At 45.7% G+C, this 19,161-nt stretch overlaps 1 long non-coding RNA gene across 1 annotated transcript in view; it reads left to right on the plus strand.

Moving 5' to 3' along the window:
- Window positions 1–19,161, plus strand: part of LOC115118168 (uncharacterized) — a 39,035-nt gene that overhangs the window by 14,748 nt on the left and 5,126 nt on the right. Inside the window, exon 4 of the long non-coding RNA XR_003861801.2 lies at window positions 7,870–7,975. This is a non-coding gene — a long non-coding RNA (uncharacterized LOC115118168). The remainder of the gene's footprint in view (window positions 1–7,869; window positions 7,976–19,161) is intronic.

Here is a 19,161-nt window from a genome sequence, read left to right on the forward strand (position 1 = left end):
GTGTGTGTGTGTGCTTGTGTTAGGCTTGGGCAGTATAGCGTATACACAGTGGCTGTTTCCGCATTTGGAAATGGCCATGACATGTTTTTTTCAATAGCACAATTTGATGGTACTGTATCTAGAACCTAAACGAGTTCTTCGATTTTCCCCATAGGATAACCCATTGATTTAACCCTTTTTGGTTCCAGGTAGAACCCTCTTGGGTTCCATGTATAACCCTTTCCACAGAGCATTTTATATGGAAGCCAGAAAGGGTTATTCTATGGGGACAGCCAAATAACCCTTTTGGAAGTGTTTTAATGCATTTGAATATTTGTAGCAACTTTTTAAGTAAATACCTGTAGTAAATAGATTGCGTTCTTCATTTCACCTCGCACATCGTTTTTCATTGTGAAGCTTACCGGTAGTCCCCAGTCATGCGCCAGGTGATCTAGTTGCACTATGGAATTCACAATTAAGTGTTTGCCAGCTAAATATTTTGTAACTATTAAGTTATATGTCTAAAATGTGCTAAATGCTCTGCAGTTTTGCATTTTGTTTTCTAATTTAGAAGCTAGTTATCTAGCTAAGTGGTTAGCTTCTTGCAAAATCAAACTTCTCTTGGTAACCGCAGAGAATCCTGGAACAAGGGCCTTGCTATCTAATATTTGTTTTTTTGCGTGCAGCAAACTGTAAGTAGCATTTTTAAGTTGCTTGTATAACTTTATGGAGGTCTGTCCTGCAAATAGTTTGTCAGAGACTAACATTTTTGCAATGTGCTCATTAGCATTTAGCTAGCATTCATTATGGGATTTTACAGAATTGCTAACCTTTCGGATTACAGAGGCTCAGTGGGGTTTGAAAATAGCTCCTCTTGTGTTCAGTGCCGGTATTACCGATTTATCCCGGTATGCTCCCTAAAGGAGTATCTCATTCTCAATGCTTAGATGGCAATGGTTTGATTTTGTTTTTTGTTATTTCTCTTTCCTCTTTATTTTTATTAAAGTGGTTTGTAAGGTTTCCTAGTAACTAACATTGTCCAAAAAACTAAATCTACTCTAAAGCTATAAATATTTCCCTATCTGACCCTTCAAAGTTCATATGGTCTCTGGTTGGTGTTTGTGTGTCTAAACCCTACAACCATATCCTCCTGATAATCGATCCAGATCATATGTTTGTCCTCATCATCATGTTATACACTCCTCTGCATGTCTTGGCCCTAGAAGCTGTGAAAACAGATGCACACAGATGAGCACGCACAGTCATACACACAGACACCTGCACTCGCTCAACCCTCACTCCTCACTCACTATCCATTCAGTCACTCACTACCTCTAACATATGTGTGCCCCTTTTGGAGAGGGAATCATTTACCCTGGAAAATATTTGATACTCCAAGTGTGTGTGTGTGTCTGCATTCATTCTATGGCTTCCTTTTGTGTGAAAGCCTCCCTGTCTGTTTGAAGTCCTGCAAGGAGGCTTTGGCCCAGCCAGGGATTTCCACCACAGAACCACCGATTTCCACATGCTTCCAGGTTGACTGAAGGCTTCTCTCTTACTGTTATCAGACAGAGTGTTTGAGCTTGATGATGTATGACCTTGACAGACTGGGACTGTGTTGTCCAAGACCTCTTCCATGCTATAAGTATACTACAAATACCATCACAAAAAGGAAGGTGCCTTATTGCTTAAATACACTAAGGCGGTTCACCCAATCAGCATTCAGGGCTCGAACCACCCAGTTTACAATTTATTCTTTATCATTGGAGGCTTCTAAGAGAATGTTGTTTTAAACATTTTCTTGATGTTGTGTGACCTTTGGTTCCTCGCAAACTGGAGCATGGTTTCCACAGCGTTGTTTTAAAGGGATACTTCAGGATTTTGGCAATATGTATATACTTCCCCAGAGTCAGATGAAGTTGTGGATACCATTTTTATGTCTCTGTGTCCAGTATGAAGGAAGTTAAATGTAGTTTCACAAGCCAATGCTTACTATCATTAGTTTCTGCTAGCATGCTAATGAGCCTCATCGTTTTCCCGTGTCTAAAATATGAACTGGATTAATAAAGTCTTAATGATACTGTACGCATTGGAACCATTCCTTGATTCTCTTCCCTAAGTTGTACTGTAAATATAACCTGATAATCTCTGAAGCTAAATTCATTTCCCTTTTAATAGGTACATATTGTGTCTATAAACTCAGCAAAAAAAGAAACGTCCTCTCACTGTCAACTGCGTTTATTTTCAGGAAAACTTAACATGTGTAAATATTTGTATGAACATAAGATTTTAACAATTGAGACATAAACTGAACAAGTTCCACAGACACGTGACTAAAATAAATGGTATAATGTGTCCATGAACAAAGGGAGGTCAAAATCAAAAGTAACAGTCAGTATCTGGTGTGGCCACCAGCTGCATTAAGTCCTCATGGACTGCACCAGATTTTCCAGTTCTTGCTGTGAGATGTTACCCTACTCTTCCACCAAGGCACCTGCAAGTTCCCAGACATGTCTGGGGGTAATGGCCTTACCACTCACTCTCCGATCCAACAGGTCCCAGACATGCTCAATGGGATTGAGATCCGGGCTCTTCGCTGGCCATGGCAGAACACTGACATTACTGTCTTGCAGGAAATCACACACAGAATGAGCAGTATGGCTGGTGGCATTGTCATGCTGGAGGGTCATGTCAGGATGAGCCTGCAGGAAGGTTACCACATGAGGGAGGAGGATGTCTTCCCTGTTACGCACAGCATTGAGATTGTCAGCAATGACAACAAGCGCAGTTCGATAATGCTGTGACACACCGCCCCAGACCATGATGGACCCCCCCCACCTCCAAATCGATCCTGCTCCAGAGTATAGGCCTCGGTGTAATGCTAATTCGTTTGACGATGAACGTGAATCTGGCCATCACCCTTGGTGAGACAAAACCGCGACTCGCCAGTGAAGAGCACTTTTTGCAAGTCCTGTCTGGTCCAGCGACGGTGGGTTTGTGATCATAGGCGACGTTGTTGCCGCTGATGTCTGGTGCAGGGACCCTGGGCATCTGTCTTTTGGTGTTTTTCAGAGTCAGTAGAAAGGCCTCTTTAGTGTTCTAAGTTTCCATAACTGTGAGCTTAATTGCCTACCGTCTGTAAGCTGTTAGTGTCTTAACGACCGTTCCACAGGTGCATGTTCATTAATTGTTTATGGTTCATTGAACAAGCATAGGAAACAGTGTTTAAACCCTTTTACAATGAAGATCTGTGAAGGTATTTTGATTTTTATGAATTATCTTTGAAAGACATGGTCCTGAAAAATGTCTGTTTCTTTTTTTGCTGAGTTTAAAACCTTATGAAATCTCCGAAGCCAAACTCATTTCCCCCTTTTAATAGGTACATATTACATTTACATTTAAGTCATTTAGCAGACGCTCTTATCCAGAGCGACTTACAAATTGGTGCGTTCACCTTAAGACATCCAGTGGAACAGTCACTTTACAATAGTGCATCTAAATCTTTTAAGGGGGGTGAGAAGGATTACTTTATCCTATCCTAGGTATTCCTGAAAGAGGTGGGGTTTCAGGTGTCTCCGGAAGGTGGTGATTGACTCCGCTGTCCTGGCGTCGTGAGGGAGTTTGTTCCACCATTGGGGGGCCAGAGCAGCGAACAGTTTTGACTGGGCTGCGCGGGAACTGTACTTCCTCAGTGGTAGGGAGGCGAGCAGGCCAGAGGTGGATGAACGCAGTGCCCTTGTTTGGGTGTAGGGCCTGATCAGAGCCTGGAGGTACTGAGGTGCCGTTCCCCTCACAGCTCCGTAGGCAAGCACCATGGTCTTGTAGCGGATGCGGCTTCAACTGGAAGCCAGTGGAGAGAGCGGAGGAGCGGGGTGACGTGAGAGAACTTGGGAAGGTTGAACACCAGACGGGCTGCGGCGTTCTGGATGAGTTGTAGGGGTTTAATGGCACAGGCAGGGAGCCCAGCCAACAGCGAGTTGCAGTAATCCAGACGGGAGATGACAAGTGCCTGGATTAGGACCTGCGCTGCTTCCTGTGTGAGGCAGGGTCGTACTCTGCGGATGTTGTAGAGCATGAACCTACAAGAACGGGCCACCGCCTTGATGTTAGTTGAGAACGACAGGGTGTTGTCCAGGATCACGCCAAGGTTCTTAGCGCTCTGGGAGGAGGACACAATGGAGTTGTCAACCGTGATGGCGAGATCATGGAATGGGCAGTCCTTCCCGGGAGGAAGAGCAGCTCCGTCTTGCCGAGGTTCAGCTTGAGGTGGTGATCCGTCATCCACACTGATATGTCTGCCAGACATGGAGAGATGCGATTCGCCACCTGGTCATCAGAAGGGGGAAAGGGAAGATTAATTGTGTGTCGTCTGCATAGCAATGATAGGAGAGACCATGTGAGGTTATGACAGAGCCAAGTGACTTGGTGTATAGCGAGAATAGGAGAGGGCCTAGAACAGAGCCCTGGGGACGCCAGTGGTGAGAGCGCGTGGTGAGGAGACAGATTCTCGCCACGCCACCTGGTAGGAGCGACCTGTCAGGTAGGACGCAATCCAAGCGTGGGCCGCGCCGGAGATGCCCAACTCGGAGAGGGTGGAGAGGAGGATCTGATGGTTCACAGTATCGAAGGCAGCCGATAGGTCTAGAAGGATGAGAGCAGAGGAGAGAGAGTTAGCTTTAGCAGTGCGGAGGGCCTCCGTGATACAGAGAAGAGCAGTCTCAGTTGAATGACTAGTCTTGAAACCTGACTGATTTGGATCAAGAAGGTCATTCTGAGAGAGATAGCGGGAGAGCTGGCCAAGGACGGCACGTTCAAGAGTTTTGGAGAGAAAAGAAAGAAGGGATACTGGTCTGTAGTTGTTGACATCGGAGGGATCGAGTGTAGGTTTTTTCAGAAGGGGTGCAACTCTCGCTCTCTTGAAGACAGAAGGGACGTAGCCAGCGGTCAGGGATGAGTTGATGAGCGAGGTGAGGTAAGGGAGAAGGTCTCCGGAAATGGTCTGGAGAAGAGAGGAGGGAATAGGGTCAAGCGGGCAGGTTGTTGGGCGGCCGGCCGTCACAAGACGCGAGATTTCATCTGGAGAGAGGGAGAAAGAGGTCAGAGCACAGGGTAGGGCAGTGTGAGCAGAACCAGCGGTGTCGTTTGACTTAGCAAACAAGGATCGGATGTCGTCGACCTTCTTTTCAAAATGGTTGACGAAGTCATCTGCAGAGAGGGAGAATGGGGGGGGGAGGGGGAGGAGGATTCAGGAGGGAGGAGAAGGTGGCAAAGAGCTTCCTAGGGTTAGAGGCAGATGCTTGGAATTTAGAGTGGTAGAAAGTGGCTTTAGCAGCAGAGACAGAAGAGGAAAATGTAGAGAGGAGGGAGTGAAAGGATGCCAGGTCCGCAGGGAGGCGAGTTTTCCTCCATTTCCGCTCGGCTGCCCGGAGCCCTGTTCTGTGAGCTCGCAATGAGTCGTCGAGCCACGGAGCGGGAGGGGAGGACCGAGCCGGCCTGGAGGATAGGGGACATAGAGAATCAAGGGATGCAGAAAGGGAGGAGGGGAGGGTTGAGGAGGCAGAATCAGGAGAAGGTTTGAGCAGAGGGAAGAGATGATAGGATGGAAGAGGAGAGAGTAGCGGGGGAGAGAGAGCGAAGATTGGGACGGCGCGATACCATCCGAGTAGGGGCAGTGTGGGAAGTGTTGGATGAGAGCAAGAGGGAAAAGGATACAAGGTAGTGGTCGGAGACTTGGAGGGGAGTTGCAGTGAGGTTAGTGGAAGAACAGCATCTAGTAAAGATGAGGTCGAGCGTATTGCCTGCCTTGTGAGTAGAGGGGGAAGGTGAGAGGGTGAGGTCAAAAGAGGAGAGGAGTGGAAAGAAGGAGGCAGAGAGGAATGAGTCAAAGGTAGACGTGGGGAGGTTAAAGTCATATAGTTTATATTTACATATAGTAAATATAACCTGATGTAAAAAAAAATATATATATATATTATACACACTGCTCAAAAAAATAAAGGGAACACTAAAATAACACATCCTAGATCTGAATGAATGAAATATTCTTATTAAATACTTTTTTCTTTACATAGTTGAATGTGCTGACAACAAAATCACACAAATTATCAATGGAAATCAAATTTATCAACCCATGTAGGTCTGGATTTGGAGTCACACTCAAAATTAAAGTGGAAAACCACACTACAGGCTGATCCAACTTTGATGTAATGTCCTTAAAACAAGTAAAAATGAGGCTCAGTAGTGTGTGTGGCCTCCACGTGCCTGTATGACCTCCCTACAACGCCTGGGCATGCTCCTAATGAGGTGGCGGATGGTCTCCTGAGGGATCTCCTCCCAGACCTGGACTAAAGCATCCGCCAACTCCTGGACAGTCTTTGGTGCAACGTGGCGTTGATGGATGGAGCGAGACATGATGTCCCAGATGTGCTCAATTGGATCCAGGTCTGGGAAACGGGCGGGCCAGTCCATAGCATCAATGCCTTCCTCTTGCAGGAACTGCTGACACACTCCAGCCACATGAGGTCTAGCATTGTCTTGCATTAGGAGGAAACTAGGGCCAACCGCACCAGCATATGGTCTCACAAGGGGTCTGAGGATCTCATCTCGGTACCTAATGGCAGTCAGGCTACCTCTGGCGAGCACATGGAGGGCTGTGCGGCCCCCCAAAGAAATGCCACCCCACACCATGACTGACCCACCGCCAAACCGGTCATGCTGGAGGATGTTGCAGGCAGCAGAACGTTCTCCACGGCGTCTCCAGAGTCTGTCACATGTGCTCAGTGTGAACCTGCTTTCATTTGTGAAGAGCACAGGGCGCCAGTGGCGAATTTGCCAATCTTGGTGTTCTCTGGCAAATGCCAAACGTCCTGCACGGTGTTGGACTGTAAGCACAACCCCCACCTGTGGACGTCGGGCCCTCATACCACCCTCATGGAGTCTGTTTCTGACCGTTTGATCAGACACATGCACATTTGTGGCCTGCTGGAGGTCATTTTGCAGGGCTCTGGCAGTGCTCCTCCTTGCACAAAGGCGGAGGTAGCGGTCCTGCTTCTGGGTTGTTGCCCTCCTACGGCCTCCTCCACGTCTCCTGATGTACTGGCCTGTCTCCTGGTAGCGCCTCCATGCTCTGGACACTACGCTGACAGGCACAGCAAACCTTCTTGCCACAGCTCGCATTGATGTACCATCCTGGATGAGCTGCACTACCTGAGCCACTCGTGTGGGTTGTAGACTCCACACTAGAGTGAAAGCACCGCCAGCATTCAAAAGTGACCAAAACATCAGCCAGGAAGCATAGGAACTGAGAAGTGGTCTGTGGTCACCACCTGCAGAACTACTCCTTTATTGGGGGTGTCTTGCTAATTGCCTATAATTTCCACCTGTTATCTATTCCATTTGCACAACAGCATGTGAAATTTATTGTCAATCAGTGTTGCTTCCTAAGTGGACAGTTTGATTTCACAGAAGTGTGATTGACTTGGAGTTACATTGTGTTGTTTAAGTGTTCCCTTTATTTTTTTGAGCAGTGTATATATTTAACCTTTATTTAACTAAGCAAGTCAGTTAAGAACAAATTCTTATTTACAATGATGGCCTACCCCGGCCAAACCCTAACCTGGACGACGCTGGGCCAATTGTGCGCCGCCGTATGGGACTCCCAATCACGACCAGCTGTGATACAGCCTGGAATCGAACCAGGGTCTGTAGTGACGCCTCTAGCACTGAGACGCAGTGCCTTAGCCCACTGTGCCACTCGTGAGCCCTGATGAAATATTTGTTTTTAACAGAAAGGGCAAATTCACTTCCTCCATTACTTCACACTGTACACTGAGTATACAAAACATTAAGAACACCGATTAAAACATGTTCTTCTCTATATTCCCACCTCAGTGCTGTTGGCAGTGTATAAATGGCTGGTGTGTTTCCTTACGAGAGAATGTCAGAGGAGGCTGGCCCAGGAGAAGGCTTCTGGCAAGGCTGACTTCGAGGCTCGCAGGTAAATAGTACACACACACACCATCTCAACTAGGGCTGTAGCGATCATGAAATGTTGTGTTAATGATAATAATATATGTGTGAAATTAGTTTGGAATTAGAATGGACTGTTATCTGTCCATTCTAATTCCCTGTTCTCAGAATAGGGGCAGTGGAAAAAAATACATGTCATTTATGCACTTAAATAGCGAATGGAGAATGCTTTTCACGTGGTTCATTTTCATGCCAGCCAGGTAGACTATACTCTTGTTGTAAAGATAAACAAACAATGTGCTTAATATTAAGAAAGTTGATATATATTTGTTAGCCTATAGAAATCTGATGAGAACCTCCGCTCTTTAATAGAAGCCATCACTCTGTTCTAAAGCATTGCATAGCCTATAGAAATGTTGCACAACATGAGCTCATGGGCTCTCATGAAGTATTTGATTAGATTTTCGAATACATTTGCATTGTTGTCAGAGTGATTAGATGGACAATAGAGTGCTGAGTACCAGGCACTTAGCAAGTTTGGTAGGCTACTAATGACCATCAGCAGCATCAGAGCTTGGAGAAGCCTAATTACCGTAACTAAATGGTCACGTGGAATTTGACTGTGGTCATGACTCGTGACCGTCGGTGTGGCGGTAATACTGTCACCGTAACAGCCCTAATCACATGACGCCACCCCTCAGCACTATGAATGAGCAAATGGTTCTATGGCGTAATAACCCAAAACAGATGGTTAAATCTATGTTAAGACTGCCAAGGTAATGTGTAAGAATGTAAATATAAACCCACCTTTCTCAAGCACGTGTCATTACGTGTAGAGGGTATTTTGTGTGTGTGTGCGTGCGTGCGGGCATGTGTGTTTCAAAAGCCAGCTGAGCCTTATTCTATCTAAACTGCCTGTGATCACTTCTGGAGGAATTGAAATATCAACACACCGTTGTCATCACGTCATTAGAAATAGAGAGCATTTTGGGTGTGTGTGCTTGTTTCATCCTTTAGTTCAACAAAACGTTGGTTGGGCCTTATTCAATGTCAACTAGGCTGGTGCTGTTGTCAACTAGGCTGGTGCTGTTGTCAACTAGGCTGGTGCTGTTGTCCATGGACGGATATGTCTGCGTCTAACTCTGACTTTTATTTGAAATCACTCATGTCAATAGGAAATCGGCAAGGAAATTGAACACAGATTTTAATTTTAGGAATCATTCCAAAAATAATACGGAATGCAGGCCTTTTATCTGCTGGAAAGTGTGTGTGTGTGTGTGTGTGTGTGTGTGTGTGTGTGTGTGTGTGTGTGTGTGTGTGTGTGTGTGTGTGTGGGAGAATGAGGACGCTCTACAATGTACCATAGAGAATACAGTCATTCTGTTAAATATATATAGCCACAGAATGTTTATGTATTATTTATTTATTTAACCAGGTAGGCCAGTTGAGAACAAGTTGTCATTTACAACTGTGACCTGGCCAAGATAAAGCAAAAGCAGTGCAACAAAAAACAACAACACAGAGTTACAAATGGAATAAACAAATGTACAGTCAATAACACTATAAAAAAATCTAAATACAGCGTGTGCAAATATAGAAGATTAGAGAGGTAAAGCAATAAATAGGCCATAGAGGCTAAATAATGACCATTTAGCATTAACACTGGAGCGATTGATGTGCAGATGATGATGTGCAAGTAGAGATACTGGGGTGCAAAAGAGCAAGAGGATAAGTAACCATATGGGGATGAGGTAGTTGGGTGGGCTATTTACAGATTGGCTATGTACAGTGATCAGTAAGCTGCTATGACAGCTGATGCTTAAAGTTAGTGAGGGAGATATAACTCTCCAGCTTCAGTGATTTTTGCAATTCATTCCACTCATTGGCAGCAGAGAACTGGAAGGAAAGGTGGACAAATGAGGTGTTGGCTTTGGGGGTGACCAGTGAAATATACCTTCCGGAGCGCGTGCTCCACGGTGGGTGTTGCTATGGTGACCAGTGAGCTGAGATAAGGCGGGGCTTTACATAGCAAAGACTTTTCGATGACCTGGAGCCAGTGGATTTGGCGACGAATATGTATCAAGGGCCAGCCAACGAGAACATACAGGTCGCAGTGGTGGGTAGTATATGGGGCTTTGGTGACAAAACGGATGGCACCATGATAGACTACATCCAAATTGCTGAGTAGAGTGTTGGAGGCTATTTTGTAAATGACATCGCCGAAGTCAAGGATCGGTAGGATAGTCAGTTTTACGAGGGTATGTTTGACAGCATGAGTGAAGGAGGCTTTGTTGCGAAATAAGAAGCCGATTCTAGATTTAATTTTGAATTGGAGATGCTTAATGTGTGTCTGGAAGAAGAGTTTACAGTCTAACCAGACACCTAGGTAGTTGTCCACATATTCTAAGCCAGAACCATCCAGAGTAGTGATGCTAGTTGGGCGGGCGGGTGCTGGCAGCAATCGGTTGAAGAGCATGCATTTAGTTTTACTAGCATTTAAAAGCAGTTGGAGGCCACGGAAGGAGTGTTGTATGGCATTGAAGCTCGTTTGGAGGGTTGTTTAACACGATGGGCCAGATGTATACAGAATGGTGTTGCCTGCATAGATGTGGATCAGAGAATCACCAGCAGCAAGATAGAAAAGAGTCAGCCCAAGAATTGGATCCTGTGGCACCCCCATACAGACTGCCAGGGGTCCAGACAACAGGCCCTTCGATTTGACACACTGAACTCTATCTGAGAAGTAGTTGGTGAATCAGGCGAGGCAGTCATTTGAAAAACCAAGGCTATTGAGTCTGCCGATAAGAATGCGGTGATTGACAGAGTCGAAAGCCTTGGCCAGGTCGATGAAGACGGCTGCACAGTACTGTCTTTTATCGATGGCGGTTATGATTTCGTTTAGGACCTTGAGCATGGCTGAGGTGCACCCATGATCAGCTCGGAAACCAGATTGCATAGCGGAGAAGGTACGGTGGGATTCAAAATGGTCTGTGATCTGTTTTTTGACCTGGCTTTCTAAGATTTTAGAGAGGAAGGGCAGGATGGATATAGGTCTATAACAGTTTCGGTCTAGAATGTCTCCCCCTTTGAAGAGAGGGATGACCGCGGCAGCTTTCCAATCTTTGGGGATCTCAGACGATACGAAAGAAAGGTTGAACAGGGTAGTAATAGGGGTTGAAACAATTTTGGTGAGTTAATTTTAGAAAGAGAGGGTCCAGATTGTCTAGCCCAGTTGATTTGTAGGGATCCAGATTTTCCAGCTCTTTCAGAACATCAGCTGTCTGGATTTGGGAGAAGGAGAAGCGGGGGGGGCTTGGGCAAGTTGCTGCAGGGGGTGCAGAGCTGTTGGCCGGGGTAGCCAAGTGGAAAGCATGGCCAGCCGTAGAAAAAAGTTTCTTGAAATGATTGATTATCGGAGACTTATCGATGGTGACAGTGTTTCCTAGCCTCAATGCAGTGGGCAGCTGGGGGGAGGTGGTCTTATTCTCCATGGACTTTTCAGTGTCCCAAAACTTTGTGGAATTAGTGCTGCAGGAAGCAAGTTTCTGTTTGAAAAAGCCAGCCTTAGCTTTCCTAACTGACTGTGTATATTGGTTCCTGACTTCCCTGAAAAGCTGCATATCGTGGGGACTATTCGATGCTAATGCAGTACGCCACAGGATGTTTTTGTGCTGGTCAAGGGCAGTCAAGTCTGTGGTGAACCAAGGGCTATATCTGTTCTTAGTTCAACAGTTTTTGAATGTGTCATGCTTATTTAAGATGGTGAGGAAAGCACTTTTAAAGAGTAACCAGGCATCCTCTACTAACGGGATGAGGTCAATATCCTTCCAGGATACCCGGGCCAGATCGATTAGAAAGTCCTGCTAGCTGAAGTGTTTTAGGGAGCGTTTGACAGTGATGAGGGGTGATCGTTTGACCGCAGACCCATTACAGACGCAGGCAGTGATCGCTGAGATCCTGATTTGAAGACAGCAGAGGTGTATTTATAGGGCCAGTTGGTCAGGATGATATCGATGAGGGTGCCCATGGTTACACATTTATTGTTGTACCTGGTGGGTTCCTTGATAATTTGTGTGAGATTGAGGGCATCTAGCTTAGATTGTAGGACGGCCGGGGTGTTAAGCATATCCCAGTATATATGGTGTCCAAGGCACAGCTGGGGGCTGAGGGGAGTCTGTAACAAGCGGCAATGGTGAGAGACTTGTAGCTACAGAAATATGGATGAACACCAATGTATTTAAATGTCTTCAAGACAGGACTTAGAGAGAGAGACCTTCCTTTTCTCATATCTCTTCTCTGCCTCCAGAAGAATGAGGGTTTAGGAGGTTTGTGTTGGGGATAGACACGGTCATTCAAACATCTTAACGGACGTTAGTATTCCATTTCTTGGGAGAGTATTCATTTTTGAGAATAAAAAATAAAAAAACATTCAGCCAGACTGAATGTTTTATAAAAAATACTATTTAAAGAAAGACGCACCGGTAGCTTAGACATGTTTGGGTCCTGTCTAAGTCTTTGCAGTCGGTTCAATTGCCAATGCAAACAGGAGGGGGAGGGAGGACATTCTTGTCTTGTAGGCTGTTGTTTCATATGAATGGAGTTGTTGTTGTAGACGTAGCTGGCTACTGTAGCTAGCTAGCTTCTTTAAAACGATTGCAGTCAAGACCGGCACTACCAGATGGTATGAACGATAAACTGTGACAGTAACACGTTTGTCTAATTAGCGCGAGTCGGTTTGGCTATGTTCTCTCTCTTTCTCCGTGCATCACATAGACTGTCACACACACTGGCGCCTGCTCCACTCTTGCCCCTCCCCCACCCCTCTGTTGAAACAAGCAGTGTCTTTCTCTCAAGTCGTGTGAGCAAGTCTCCATTTGAAGTTTAAAAATACATATTATTTTCTTTAAAACACATGTATTTTGATTATCCGGATATCTGAAAAAATATGATATTCAAGTCGTGAAATCATTTCAAATGCCTTTCCCTAGTTTGTGTTTGGTTTTACTATCCTTGTGAGGAGGACCTTCTGGTAAAACAAGGAACATTCTGACAAGTGGGGAAAAGGAAGAAAGCTATTTTGGGGTAAGGGGTTAAGGAAAATAGGATTTTGAATGGGAATCAATTAATGGTCCCCATAAGGATGGTAAAACGTGTGTGTGTGTGTGTGTGTGAGGAGCAAGCGTTTGATTTGGCAGCCCTCCGAAAGCCAGTTGGCTCATAATGTGTGGTGTGGTGCTGTCCAAACAGGGATTAGCTAAAGGCCGTCATGTGTTAACTCAGAGACCAATAACATATGTGTTTATGACTACTAAATCAGATCAATCCAAAATGTGTTTTGACTTATTTCACTTTTTATTAGCTCCAGTAAGAATATAAAACAAATTGGTAAGATTTCACTTTCCCTACATGGTAGCCTAATTTAGATGTTGGACTCAAAAGCTTCACTGCAGTGTCCCCTTTACATTTACATTTAAGTCATTTAGCAGACGCTCTTATCCAGAGCGACTTACAAATTGGTGCATTCACCTTATGACATCCAGTGGAACAGTAGTGCATCTAAATCTTTTAAGGGGGAGGGGGGGTGAGAGGGATTACTTTATCCTATCCTTTAACAAAACAAATACAAAACATGTATGTTGATCTTCCATTACTTCAATGATTGCTTCAGCGACAGATGAGGTAGAGAGACCTGTGAGGAACCCGTGAGGTAGAGGGACAGGTGGGGTAGAGGGACAGGTGGGGTAGAGGGACCTGTGAGGTAGAGGGACAGGTGGGGTAGAGGGACAGGTGGGGTAGAGTGTGTGTGGTAGAAGGCTGTGTGTGTGGGGTGTGTGGCAGAAGGCTGTGTGGGGATGTGGGGTAGAAGGCTGTGTATGTTGCGTGTGTGGTAGAAGGCTGTGTGGGAATGTGGGGTGTGTGGTAGAAGGCTGTGTGTGTGGGGTAGAAGGCTGTATGTGGAGTGTGTGGAGTGTCTGGTAGAAGACTGTGTGTGTGGAGTGTGTGGTAGAAGGCTGTATGTGGGGTGTGTGGTAGAAGGCTGTGTGGGGATGTGGGGTGTGTGGTAGAAGGCTGTATGTGGGGTGTGTGGTAGACTGTGTTAGAAGGCTGTGTGTTAGAAGGCTGTGTATGTGGAGTGTGTGGTAGAAGGCTGTATGTAGAGTGTGTGGTAGAAGGCTGTATGTGTGGGGTGTGTGGTAGAAGGCTGTGTACGTGGGGTGTGTGGTAGATGGCTGTGTGTGTGGGGTGTGTGGTAGATGGCTGTGTGTGTGGGGTGTGTGTTAGAAGGCTGTGTGTGTGGGATGTGTGTTAGAAGGCTGTGTGGGGATGTGTGGTAGAAGGCTATGTGTGTGGGGATGTGGGGTGTGTGTCGTAGAAGGCTGTGTGGCTGTGTGTGGGGGGTAGAAGGCTGTATGTGGGGTGTGTGGTAGAAGGCTGTACGTGGGCTGTGGGATAGAAGGCTGTGTGTGGGGTGTGGGGTAGAAGGCTGTGTGTGGGGTAGATGGCTGTGTGTGTTGGGTGTGTGGTAGAAGGCTGTGTGTGTTAGGCTGTGTGTGTGGGGGGGTGTGGTAGAATGCTGTGTGGGTTTGTGGTAGAAGGCTGTGTGGTAGAAGGCTGTGTGTGTGGGCTGTGTGGTCGAAGACTGTGTGTTGGGTGTGGTATGAGGCTGTGTGTGTGGGGTGTGTGGTATAAGGCTGTGTGTATGTGTGGTGTGTGGTAGAAGGCTGTTTGTGTGGGCTGTGTGGTAGAAGGCTGTGTATGTGGGGTGTGTGGTAGAAGGCTGTGTGGGTTTGTGGTAGAAGGCTGTGTGTGTGGGCTGTGTGGTAGAAGGCTGTGTGTGTGGGGTGTGCGGTGTGCGGTAGAGGGATGTGTGTGTGGGGTGTGTGGTAGAAGGCTGTGTGTGTGGGGATGTGGGGTGTGTGTGGTAGAAGGCTGTATGTGTGGGGTGTGTGGTAGAAGGCTGTGTTGTAGAAGACTGTGTGTGTGGGGTGTGTGGTAGAAGGCTGTGTATGTGTGGTAGATGGCGGTGTGTGGTAGATGGCGGTGTGTGGTAGAAGGCTGTGTGTGGTAGAAGGCTGTGTGTGGGGAGTGTGTGGTAGAAGGCTGTGTGTGGGGTGTGTGGTAGAAGGCTGTGTGTGTGGGGTGTGTGGTAGAAGGCTGTGTGTGGGGGGGTGGTAGAAGGCTGTGTGTGGGGGGTGTTGGTAGAAGGCTGTGTGTGTGGGGTGTGTGGTAGAAGGCTGTGTGTGTGGGGTGTGTGGTAGAAGGCTGTGTGTGTGTGGGGTGTGTGGTAGAAGGCTGTGTGTGTGTGGGGTGTGTGGTAGAAGGCTGTGTGTGTGGGGTGTGTGGTAGAAGGCTGTGTGTGTGTGGGGTGTGTGGTAGAAGGCTGTGTGTGTGGGGGGTGTGTGGTAGAAGGGTGTGTGTTTGGGGTGTGCGGTAGAAGGCTGTGTGTGTGGGGGGCAAATTGGATTCTAATAAGTATGTTCTCTCTCTGTCTCTTTGTCGCTGTCTTTGTCTCTCTCGCTGTCTTTGTCTCTCTCTCTGTCTCTCTCGCTCTCTCTGTCTCTTTGTCACTGTCTTTGTCTCTCTCGCTGTCTTTGTGTCTCTGTCTCTCTCTCTGTCTCTCTCGCTCTCTCTGTTTATTTGATTGTAAAGTACATTGTATTCCTCAGCAGATTGGGGAGCTATGGCTGCTTAACTTGGAGGAACAAAGCATTACACAACACACATTTGTCTGTCCTTGCTCATTTGGCTAGCTAAGATACTAACCTGCCAATACCTGAACACACTTTCTATGTATTCAGCATCCATTTACTGATCTGATTAAAACACAATGTCTATGTATTCATCGTCATTAAAACATCTTATTGAAACACAGTCCTTTCAGTGCTCCTATGTATGACTAACAGTATGCTAAACAGTCGTCCATTGATTTAATCATACACTCCGGTCTGTAACAACAGCCTCTTTATCCGTTAACTCAGACAGTGTTCTTGTGTTTGAAGGGTCTGTGGAGACTAATGACAATGTCTCAGACACTGAGTTTACACACACACACACACACACACACACACACACACACACACACACACACACACACACACACACACACACACACACAGAGAATATTTTACAATCCTTGTGGGAACCTAAAATTGATTATTTTCCCTAACCCTAAATCCTAAGCCTAAAATAACCTCTGTCCTCATGGGGACATGGGAAATGACCCCACAAGGGAGAATGTTCCTTGTTTTACTATCCTTGTGGGGACTTTTAGGTATTTCCAGTACCCATGAGGATAGTAATACAAGACCCCCCCATGAGGCTGCATACTGGTGGGGTGGGGAAGCTTTTTACTGTTAAAGGAGGGTGGAGAAGCTTTTCACTGTTAAAGGAGTGGTGGGTAAGCTTTTCACTGTTAAACTGTTAAAGGAGGGATGGGGAAGCTTTTTACTGTTAAAGGGGAAGCTTTTTACTGTTAAAGGAGGGGTGTGGAAGCTTTTTACTGTTAAAGGAGGGGTGGAGAAGCTTTTCACTGTTAAAGGGGAAGCCTTCAAAGTCTAGTTGATAATTAATCAATATCTTTATCATCATCGTGACCTTACAGCAGTACAACAGAACAGTCACAATAGTATGAGCTGTTGCGCTCTGTAGTTAGGGATAGGAGTATTCCTGACCTCATAACTTGACCAGGAAAAGCTCTTGGCCCGGGTCATAGTCAGTAGGAATAGTATTAGGAGCAGCAGGTGTTAACACGATGCCGTTGTTAACACAATGCCGTTGTTAACTTAATGGACATTCGCAGGTGTTAACACGATGCTGTTGTTAACACGATGCCGTTGTTAACTTAATGGACATTCGCAGGTGTTAACACGATGCTGTTGTTAACTTAATGGACATTCGCAGGTGTTAACACGATGCCGTTGTTAACTTAATGGACATTCGCAGGTGTTAACACGATGCTGTTGTTAACACGATGCCGTTGTTAACTTAATGGACATTCGCAGGTGTTAACACGATGCTGTTGTTAACTTAATGGACATTCGCAGGTGTTAACACGATGCTGGTGTTAACACGATGCTGTTGTTAACTTAATGGACATTCGCAGGTGTTAACACGATGCCGTTGTTAACACGATGCCGTTGTTAACTTAATGGACATTCGCAGGTGTTAACACGATGCAGGTGTTAACACGATGCTGTTGTTAACTTAATGGACATTCGCAGGTGTTAACACGATGCTGGTGTTAACATGCTGGTGTTAACACGATGCTGTTGTTAACACGATGCCGTTGTTAACTTAACGGACATTCGTAGGTGTTAACACGATGCTGTTGTTAACACGATGCCGTTGTTAACTTAATGGACATTCGCAGGTGTTAACACGATGCTGGTGTTAACTTAATGGACATTCGCAGGTGTTAACACGATGCTGTTGTTAACACTATGCCGTTGTTAACTTAATGGACATTCGCAGGTGTTAACACGATGCTGTTGTTAACTAAATGGACATTCGCAGGTGTTAACACGATGCTGTTGTTAACACGATGCTGTTGTTAACACGATGCTGTTAACACGATGCCGTTGTTAACTTAATGGACATTCGCAGGTGTTAACACGATGCTGGTGTTAACACGATGCTGGTGTTAACTTAATGGACATTCGCAGGTGTTAACACGATGCTGTTGTTAACACGATGCTGTTGTTAACTTAATGGACATTCGCAGGTGTTAACACGATGCTGTTGTTAACACGATGCTGTTGTTAACACGATGCCGTTGTTAACTTAATGGACATTCACAGGTGTTAACACGATGCCGTTGTTAACACGATGCTGTTGTTAACACGATGCTGTTAACTTAATGGACATTGCAGGTGTTAACACGATGCTGTTGTTAACACGATGCTGTTGTTAACACGATGCCGTTAACTTAATGGACATTCGCAGGTGTTAACACGATGCTGGTGTTAACACGATGCTGGTGTTAACACGATGCTGTTGTTAACTTAATGGACATTCGCAGGTGTTAACACGATGCTGTTGTTAACTTAATGGACATTCGCAGGTGTTAACACGATGCTGTTGTTAACACGATGCTGTTGTTAACTTAATGGACATTCGCAGGTGTTAACACGATGCTGTTGTTAACACGATGCTGTTGTTAACACGATGCCGTTGTTAACACGATGCTGTTGTTAACTTAATGGACATTCGCAGGTGTTAACACGATGCTGTTGTTAACACGATGCCGTTGTTAACACGATGCCGTTGTTAACACGATGCCGTTGTTACCACGATGCTGTTGTTAACTTAATGGACATTCGCAGGTGTTAACACGATGCTGTTGTTAACTTAATGGACATTCGCAGGTGTTAACACGATGCTGTTGTTAACACGATGCTGTTGTTAACTTAATGGACATTCGCAGGTGTTAACACGATGCCGTTGTTAACTTAATGGACATTCGCAGGTGTTAACACGATGCTGTTGTTAACACGATGCTGTTGTTAACACGATGCTGTTGTTAACACGATGCTGTTGTTAACTTAATGGACATTCGCAGGTGTTAACACGATGCTGTGTAGACTGTGCAGACTGTGTAGACTGTGTGTTCCTGGGCATAAAGTTTAGTTCCTCCAAGTGAACCCATAGCGCCACCATTTCATTTCAAAATGTGTGTCCGTCCATAGATTATAAACCCATTTATTTTTAATTGCGTTAACACGATCCAGAGAGGCATAACAAATGTCCAGCGATGTGGATCACCTCGACAACAGCTACCCAAACCCATACTAACTAACGCTGCAGTGGTGATGTCAGTGAGATGGTGGATCTGTCCCAAATGGCACCCCATTCCCTATGTAGTGCACTACGTTTGACTAGTGCCCATAGGACTCTGATCAAAAGTAGTGTAGTATGTAGGAAATAGAGTGTTATTTGGGACGCATACATGGTGTGAGTGACTGTTACCATAACAATAACAAGACATGCTGCATCCAATCAACGCCCTGCCTGAGGTGTTGCCAAAGCAACACAGCGCTGGTGATTGAACCCAGACGCACAGGGGAATTCCAGAACTTCCCAGAAGTTCTCATGGAATGGGGAGGGAAGCATTGAATATACACTCTGAATAGGGGTCAAACTCATCCACAACGAAGAGGAAAGAATCCATTGATGACTAGTGATATAGTTAATATTAGGGCAGTTGGATTTGACACG

This window comes from Oncorhynchus nerka, linkage group LG12, assembly GCF_034236695.1.
Source record: "Oncorhynchus nerka isolate Pitt River linkage group LG12, Oner_Uvic_2.0, whole genome shotgun sequence".
Taxonomy (NCBI): Eukaryota; Metazoa; Chordata; class Actinopteri; order Salmoniformes; family Salmonidae; genus Oncorhynchus; species Oncorhynchus nerka.